This window comes from Rhipicephalus sanguineus, chromosome 7, assembly GCF_013339695.2.
Source record: "Rhipicephalus sanguineus isolate Rsan-2018 chromosome 7, BIME_Rsan_1.4, whole genome shotgun sequence".
Taxonomy (NCBI): Eukaryota; Metazoa; Arthropoda; class Arachnida; order Ixodida; family Ixodidae; genus Rhipicephalus; species Rhipicephalus sanguineus.
In genome coordinates this window covers 126,815,422-126,825,109 of record NC_051182.1, presented here as the reverse complement: position 1 = coordinate 126,825,109, position 9,688 = coordinate 126,815,422, and the positions used below count along the sequence as shown (strand labels likewise).

Genomic DNA, 9,688 nt, shown 5'->3' with positions numbered 1-9,688 from the left:
CTCCGTCACTTTGTTTGAATGAGAGCACTGTTCCGTGACCAGAATAAAACAATTTCCTTCAAAGAAGGTCTTCTTACGTGCCTCCTACGTTAAGATACTAAAGAATGGTCTGCCCGTACTGTCCAATATAATACGGCACATTTGCCTTAATGCAAAATAACTGTTTTGTACCACAACTGCACCATAAAATCCCATAGAAGCTTTGCCACCTATGCAGGTGGCAGTCTCGGTATACGCTGGCAACAAGTGAGCGGAGGTCGACCAGTCCACTAGCCACATACGTCCACGTACACGTTCGGTATGGGTCTGTGGTTGTTGTTTCAAGCAGATGCTTCATGACGCATGAACCATAATTCCAATAGTTTTCCTCCACCTTCGTTCCTGAGCCAGCATCGTCGCATTGTTAAGGTCGAAGCTATAACCTGTCGTCTTGCAGTATTCAACAAGCTGTCTTAAAATGCGCTCCATGGGTGGCTTTAGCAACATTCCCACTTTGTGTTCTTTGAACGTCTTTGGCATTTTCCTGCCCAATTCGCCGATGTAAGTGGTGTCATGAACCCCACAACGTAGTCTGTAGAATACCCTGCTCTAATCATCCGCAGGTGTGCGGACTTTGGGCTTTGTGAACACATGTCCTAAGGACAAGGTATACACAAACACCGCCGAAGATTAGAGCGGGATCATCTACGAAGTACAATGTGGGGATTGCGACACAACTTGCATAGGCGAAATGGGTTGAAGAAGGTAATCGAAGGTTAAAGAACACAAAGAGGATGTTGCGAAAACCACCCATGCAACATGTTCTAAGACGGAGCTTGTTGAACGCTGCTGAATGACAAGGCATAACTTTGACCTAATCAATTCGACGATGCTACCTCGTGTACAAAGGTCGGAGGAAAAGAAAAATCTTGGAATCATGGTTCATTCATCACGGCGCATTGGCTTGCAACAACAACAGCAGCCCTCTACGAGATGTTTACAAGGAAATGTGCGACTAATGGACTGGTCAAACTCCGCTTATATTTGGCAGCGTATACTGAGAACGTCGCCTGCATAGGTGGCAAAACTTTCATGTCATTTTGTTAATAATTGTTGTGTTAAGTCAAAGTAAACATTTTACAATCAAGCTACACATCCCGAGCTGGTAGATGTGGGGGTAGCATGCCATGTGTAGATGCACTGTACTGTGTGAACTTGCTGATGACGGAAGCATACCTGCTGCTTCATGCCAAATAAACAGTGAAGTACACTACTACATGCTTCTTTAAATGCCACTTTGGCAGATGTATTCAGGAACATATTTGTCAAAAGTGTTGCAAGCCTGCTTATTAAACTGTGTGCACGGCCCATGGACAGCTCCACTTCGCTCCTTTCTGTACGTCTGAAAAGGAAGTGAAAGAAAACACCTAGAGCAACAGCAATGTTCAGAATTTATACACATTTAAACATTGCCATGGTGCATGTGCACATGGCCTCCCTTAGCATCACTGTTTCAGAAATCAAAAAAGCAGAAACGGTATTTTGCAGATATTTCTGGACTCGTTCTAATTATATGAAGAACAAGCAGCATGATTTCACGAAGACTTATTGCTATAGTACACAAGAACTCAGGGTTAAACACACTACGTTCTAACTGCAAGAGTATTTATTTACGTGCATTACCAATTCTATTCAATTATTGTCATGATGTTGAAGCAAAAGTCTTAACAGTTACAATTTTCGTACTTAATGCTGCCGAGAAAGCCGAGAGTTATGTGGGTGAAGAAATGAAGAATTGCGCATGTATAAAATGGAATCGGCTCGCACAAGACGAGGCAAATTGTAGACCACTGCGAAGGGCTACTGCTGCAGTGCACATATAATAAGGCTGAAGATGACAAAGATTAAAGCGTAAACGTAAAGGATGAGAATTAAATTGAGAAGCAAGGCTTGCTGTCAATAGCTCTTGAATTCTATCAGAAAACAACATGACAGTTGTATATCCTGTACATCTTAACGCGACAAAACTTGAGCTGAAGATGGCGGCTTGAATAAATGTCAAACCATTGAACAAAGCGTGTTGTTGGAGCCAATGTTTCAACAAATTGATGTGTCTAAGTTGTTGCAGCAACCTTGATGCAATTCGTTGCCCCTCTAAAGAGGAGTCCTCTTGTTGAATCACTAGCTCCAACAACATTCGTTGTTCAACAATTATTTCATGAGCTGCACATCTCGTTACATTCATTACAAACCTCTACTCTACCAAATGCTACTATGGCAATGATAGTGGGTGCAATACTTAAGCTGCAGTGTCATAAGCAGGTGACCGGCTATTCAACTCTTTAAATATACCAGATCCATAAAGACTGCAAACCATGAGGCAAGCACAACACAAAGAACAAGCGTAAGGAAATTGAAAGAGGTTAACTTTAATAAACGAGGTATGGAATTAGTCATCCCCATTTTAAGTATAAAAGGTGGTTTTTTAACGAACTCCTTTGCTGTTGAAAAAGATCATGCTGCTAAAAAGATCCTACCTGTAGTCAAGTGCTAATTTCCAGGACGAAATTTCGTGATGCTGAGAGCATGCATTAAACTTTATGCACGATAAGCGTTAGGTGCAATGTCAGAGAGGTGGAGATGATTTAATGGATAGCAAATACTAAAAATGAAAAGCTCTGAGTAACTATCGCAAGAATAAGGACGAAGTAAGGAGGGAAGCATATGATAAGCTAGTGGAATGTCTGAAGCGAGTTAATCTTGTCTTAGAATATGCAGTCATAAAGTGAGATCCAGTAAGTAGGCATCACATGCACTGATTGTAAGAGAGATATGGAAATGACGGACCACCTTTTAAATAAATGTAAAAATGTCCACCCATGTACGTGTTGGGAACTAGCTCTCATGAAGCCCTAGGCTTAGAGAAAGCTTGATAAAGATGAACACATCCACAAGAGAAATCAGTAAAAGACAGATGGAGGATTGGTAGTGGAAAAGCAGCGAGAACAGCCAAAAACAAACTTGCAGGTCTTTTGTACAATGCCGAAAAATAAGCTACCTATTATAAGTTTTTTAAGGAAAGAAATTTAATTCAGGTAGGAAAGGCATTAAGCCAATTCAAAAATTGAGCTTGGCCACTTGCATGTCAATGCTTTGCTTTAAAGGGAACACACATAGCATCCATCCATCTACAGATGTGAAACTGCGTCATGCAAGATAACTTATACAAAGTTATTGCTTTGAGCAATTAGGGCAAAATATTTCAGGATAGCACCTAACTGGGCTGGTTAGTACATGATTACAACGGGAACAAACAGCGCTGGGCACGGGACGGAAAAAAAAGGTAGACGAAGGCGACAGCACCCTCGTCTATTGTTCTTTCTTCGTCCCGTGTCCAGCGCTGTTTGTTCCCGTTTTAATGCAGAATATTTCTTTCTTTAATCTGAAGGTGGCAGTGTTTTCATGGCTAAAATAGTTTACTAATTTGCATTTCAAGTTACATTTTTTCAGCCATAAGGAAACACTGCAAAATGCTGAAGTTCTAATGTTAATATTTATCAGAAGAAAGACTAATTCTTTCGTATGGAATACCGAAGGTTGATTTCCAAAGTTCATTGCCTTTGTATTTTGTGCTGTTCCCTTATCATTTTCCTTAAGACGGTTGTATAGATGTTCTTGGTTTATCTTGTGTTTTGTATATGTTATGCTCCTGTTTTTGCTTAGCAAGATCATTTTATGTGTAACTTATCACTGTAGCCCACTTTGCAATACTGCTTACTGGTGTCAGCAATATTGTCAAGTAATAAATAAATAAGTAAATAGATATCCACTTTGTCATAAAACTACTATAAAAACAAAATAATCAGAAACGTTCCACCCAAACTGTAACAGTCGGAAAAAATAGCTTTTGACCCATATTGCAGCTTAGCTTTTGCTATGTAGCATTCCAAACAGAAATGTCGCCAAGACATTATTGTGTGGTATACTTTGCTGGCAATTTATATTCCATTAAAAAAATATATACTGCTTGGTTGTAAGCAAGGAAAAATTTACTGAAGTGAATAATCCCTAGCCTGCACAGAGCCTCGTTCCTTGACCTTCGCTGCACAGCACATTGGCACAGGATTCACGCGGGTGCCTCTGTGCTCATATAGTGCAAGTCTAAATGTTGCAGATTTAAGCAATACTTCTGTCTGAAATACCATGCAAGAACAATGATGTGCTGTGCAGTGAAGGCAAAGCTCCAAGAAACTTCCCACAGCCTTGTTATTTTTCATTTGAAAAAAATATTTTTCGCTTGAAGATAATATTACACCTTAAAAACTTTGTCTAAATTATCGCACGAGGAAAGCACACTATGATGTGTAGGCAACATTTTAGCTGGGATTGCTACACAGTGAAAGAGAGCCCGCAATATGGGTTCAAACACTACTTCTTCCAAGTGCCAATTTGAAGACATTTTTGCTTCTTTTTGCCAGCAGCATTTTCAACCCTTGGTATATGCACTGAACGCATACTGTGAATATATTTCACATGAAACATTCAGTCTTTTTTACAATATACTTAAAAATGGTGCATTTTGCAATGTTTCCTCACGACTGCAAATAGCATAAATTGAAATCAAAATAAATTTGACTATCATAGTCATGAAAGATTGGTGACTATGTTAAAGAAACAAATGCTTTGTAGTAATAGCTCGACGCAATAACCATGTGTCAATTAATTTGCCTGACACAGCTTCATTTCTGCATGCGAAGTTTGAAAGGTCTTTGCTGCATCATGCAATTCTTTCCCCGAAAATAACGCTTGAATGACTACTTCCCACACTGAAACATAACAGCACCAGTTTTACAAAATATTGGAAATGGTCAAAAAAACGACCTGGCACACTGGCGTGAAATGACCCAAATAGGTACTAAAATAAAACAGTGTGCACTGTCAGACACTAAAATGAAACACTAATCTGCTTGTATTGCTAAATTACTTCAAAACCCTGCTCTGAATAACTGCCCACAAGAAGTTGATTGCGAAAAATTTACTTTAACCTCTGACCTATTTTTATCTATCTCTAGTATAATGACTCCTAACCTTCGGCAAACACACAAAGGCACAAAGCATTTCATATGGTTCAATGCCTTCGAACAGTACGGAAGGTCATATGTTAAGAAATAGCGTAAAATCTGGACTAATTTTAACCAGCTATGTTTTTATAACATGCAACATCGAGAAATACACAATAATTAGTAACTCGCCCCCTCTAAAAGTGTTGCTGTCACAGCTCCAAATTCCATTCACGAGCTATACTGGCTAAAATATTAAAACACAGCTGAATTTCCATCACAATGGTGGATGCACACAAGTCTACAATAATTTAGTAACTCACCCCCTATAAAAGTGTTGCTGTCACAGCTCCAAATTCCATTCACGAGCTATACTGGCTAAAATATTAAAACACAGCTGCATTTCCATCTCAATGGTGGATGCACACAACTCTACACGAACAGGCATGCACTTTAGATTGACTTCACAAGCCAGATATCCGGTAATCCTGCCGTTGGAGAACGTTACCAAGTGTATGAGCTGGACTACTACATAAGCTAAAATGGATGCTTGTGTGTGTTGGTATGACAGAGCGTAAACAAAGCAGTGCAGAAGACCGAGCACACGAGCACAGCACTGTTTGTGTCTTCCTTTTTCTTGTGCTCCGTCTATTGCGTTTTTTACACTAATGCATTAATTGTGGAAACAACTAGCTGCCGCAATTTGGTCATCTAGGTCGAACTTTTTGGGCCTTGTACCAGACTAAAGAGCTCTGTTGTGAAAGCAACAGGGTGTAACAATATTGCACTACAAATCGGGGAATACAAAGCATCGATAAGAATGTTCAGCCAAAATAAAAGGCTTCAGCAAAATGTTTAAGACACATACTCACAGGTTAATGCTCATTCACAGCTTCTACGGCAGCCCCATGATTTCTGTGCATCCATCTGTGCGTGCCTTCCTTCCGCCTTTGGGCAAGTTCGTGTAGAATGTCTGCCAGGAAAACAAAAACATCAGAAACAAGTCGACTTTTTTTAGCATGCCTCACATAACCCAAATGAACTTTTCTCTCCCCATGAGGTAGCTGTTTAGAAAGCATCCAAACAGCCTCTGCTTTGTCTATGTATAGCTCATAACCAATAGGTAGCATCCAACACGACACCTGGTCATTGTCAAAGCATACGAGACAAGAAACTGAGACAAGTATAAGCAAAGAGCAAACGGCTATATTTCGCCATTATATTGTTTCCTAATCCAGCCCGATGCATTCATCGCTTAAATTTAATTTACACTGCTATATTGGTGTTCGCCCTAAACTTACTTTCCAAATAACTCACTAGATAACCTATTTCTCTTACGCACTATATGAATACATGTTAAAAAGATGGGGCATGCAAACATGGACACAAGAGAGTCAAGACACCTAAAACGCTGAGATCACTAACTGGAGGCTCATCACCTAATCTACCTTTACATTGTTGAGAGCGTAAATGCGCGCCAAAATTCGATGAATGCAGTTTTGTACAAGCACATGAATGAAGAAATGCGTCCAATTGTCGAGGCCTGGCATATCGATAATGGCAGTGCACAAGAGAGCCAACCGTCGATTAATTAGCATAAAGAAGAAATCAAATGCTTGAGCAGTTATCTCTCACGTAGACTATCGCGCGTGCCAGACTGATAGGTATCGCCTCTTGCCTGGGCATGCACAGATAAGTTTCTGTGTCTACTTTATTTTGTGCCACTGTCCACCTTTCCAGTTGGCGTTAGTGGTGTCTTGGTTTCTCTCTTGTGTCCATGTTTGCATGCCCTGCCTTTTTAACATGAATACCTACCAACCAGCTCAGCTGTCTGTTATACTAAATATGTATACAATCTAGAATTACCACTCTGTCCACTTGCTGATGTAATAATAACAATGGGGTTCTGTATGTAAACGTGAAATTAAAAGCACAGGAACCTCTAGAATTTGCACCTCCACCGAAAGTGCAACCACTCCATCAAGGATCGAACCCGCACAGTTCAGATCAGCAGCTGACCATTATAACCACTGTATTGCAGCGGGGGATGTTCACTTGGTAATGTAGGTTAATGTTAAGGATTATGGAAAGAGCTGTAGGTTGAAGAAAGACATGCAATTAAGCAAGGAGCTGCAGACATTATGCAGTTTAGATATTTCTGTAATCCAAAGGGCTGGTGCTCAGGGCATGCACCTAAGGAACTCCTGTTCAGCGTCTCTTTTCGAACCAAAGCTTAGCAGAATTGATGTTCCTGTCTAGATATGCCCCTGAAAACCACAGTTAAATAGCTGCAAAGTAAACACTAGAAGACAGAAAAAATCCATCACTTGTATGATATTAAACACATCAAGATGCAAATACACCAAACACCCTGGACTGTGAAACGCATTGATTGAAAAGATATCAGTTAAACAAAGCAGCATAGCAATGAACTTCCATGTAGCTGCCACACGGCAAAAAGCAGGTGGCTCTGGTGCCATGAAAAATCTATAATAACACTTGTTGAATATAGCAGGATGTTTTGTATGATAAATGTATAAATTACCACTCACAGAAGCTGACATGCTATTTTAAAAATCAGCATTGCAAAAAATAAAGCAAGAAAAACCACGTGACGTGTGAATTTACCATTCATAATTTAAGGCTAAAGGGCCCCTAAACAATCCCGGAGTCTAAAATTTGTGACAACTGCACGCTTGTACAACGTGAACATGTTGTCACATGAATTTTTTGATTAAGTGGTGTAATAATGAAGCCACAGGGGATAGAACGAACATTCCAGCTGGTTTCAGTTTCTCGCTCAGCCTGACCGTCCTGAAGAGGGGCTTCCTCGATGTGCCACTGTGCCAGAGCGGTGCGGTGAGGAAGCACAGTAAAAGCACTGGCGAGATAAACCAATTCGCAACTCTTGTGACAACCACAGATACTGCATCATCACAAAGCCAAAATGCCGTTTCGTATTGCAGAGGACTATTCAACAGTCAGCGTTACTTAATGTTGCTCATAGGTAACATTACACCACTTCGCTAGCAAAGAGGACTGGTCAAGCGCTGAAGAGGAGGTGCGGTTATTGTTTTTAGAAGTGGAGTGTCTGACATTCGGACAATGTGATCCTGCGGCCCTCTGTACGAATTAGCGAGCTTGTTTGGGAGGTGTAAAAAAAAGAAGTCGGAGCTTGCTGACTGGCCCTTTAAGAGAATGTAAATATACACTAGAAGGAAGTACACTTGTAGACATATTACTATAAGCTATAAAAAACAGGCAATTAACATGCTCAATCCATGCAGCATAGGGATGTCTCACACCTTTGCAAGAACTTTACTATGGTGGCTGCATGTTTGTGTAGGCCAGAAGCAGCAGGCACGTGGCTTCCATGAATTTGACCCGTTCGTGAAGGGAAACTGCTGCTCACATCCTTGTAGCACTGCTTTTTGAAGATGCTTCCTGCGATAACAAAATGACCACAACACAATTATGGTCTGCAAATATCCACAGATGACCTACATTGCTTGTCCTTTCTCATTAAATTCAGCTCTAGACTAAACACTGCAATAGCGGCATCCTCCTACATTACAGGGCATCATACTGCTTTCCTTGGCCTGGTTTTTAATTCAATAATTGTTTTCACCCATAACAGAATGTAGCACTAGTAAGATTCGGTTGGGGAGGGTGCAGTCGTAAAGTGTGTATGCAAAGTAAGAATATGAAAAAAAAACAATGGCATAATTTCACATGAGATATAACAATTATCATAATTCATGTAATGTCAGACACCAAGAAGTGTTTAATTGAGCAAGTTTTGACCTTAAGCTATCACAAAACAATGCCCTTTATGGAAAGTGGGATTTGCAGAGTGAACTCTGATGATGAATGGCTGCCTTTACTGGCTCTGTAGCTGCAAGTGCATTGCTAAAGCCGCTTGAATGCACTTAACAAGCCTGTGTAATGATATTGACAAATGTACAGAGAAGACAAACTCATTCGTTCTCACTTAGCTGCCATCACAGCAATACGTTGCTTCGTGTCAGGTTTCCTGGTATGCAGAATGCACGAACTTGGTGGCCGTGCCATACCACAGTAAACATGATCGACATCTGCTCCAACTGCGTAAGTAGCTGGAAAGTGCTAAATTACACAATCAGCTGTACCATGCACACATAATGTAAATTCTAGCAGTGGCAACATTTCGCACCTCATAATAGCCTATGGGCATTGTACTCGTTGATGCTGCCAGCTGCATTCCCTGTTTTCATTTCTAGCATGCATAGCACATGCACACAAAGCACCCAATAACTGTGGGAAGCAGAATAGATCGTCCGAGGTAATCAATAAAATTGATTGACAGGAATTCCACACATCACTCAAGCCTGTTGTTTAGCATAAGTGATGAGAATGTGCAGCCAAATGTACACAGCAAATTCAGTATTGGCTTGAAGAATTGCAAGATAGGTTGAAGCTTTCCAGAAACAAACCGTATACAGTAAAGTCTGTCCCAGATACTGAAATCATGAAGTTATAATTTTTAAAGTGGGCCGCTATATTCTTCAGGCACCATGCATTGCATTTATGAAAACGCTAACATCCCTGTACAAAACAATGCGTGCTGCAAGAAGTCCTAAAACCTTAATATTTTTGGCACAATGCCATTT

At 40.4% G+C, this 9,688-nt stretch overlaps 1 long non-coding RNA gene across 1 annotated transcript; it reads right to left on the bottom strand.

Annotated features, from left to right (window-relative positions):
* Positions 1–1,104: 1,104 nt before the first annotated feature.
* LOC125759355 (uncharacterized) lies at positions 1,105–8,462 on the bottom strand. Its single transcript, XR_007416941.1, has 3 exons — positions 8,345–8,462; positions 5,912–6,012; positions 1,105–1,381 (listed from the first exon to the last, which is right to left on the bottom strand). It is a non-coding gene; the product is annotated as an uncharacterized LOC125759355 (long non-coding RNA).
* Positions 8,463–9,688: the final 1,226 nt, after the last annotated feature.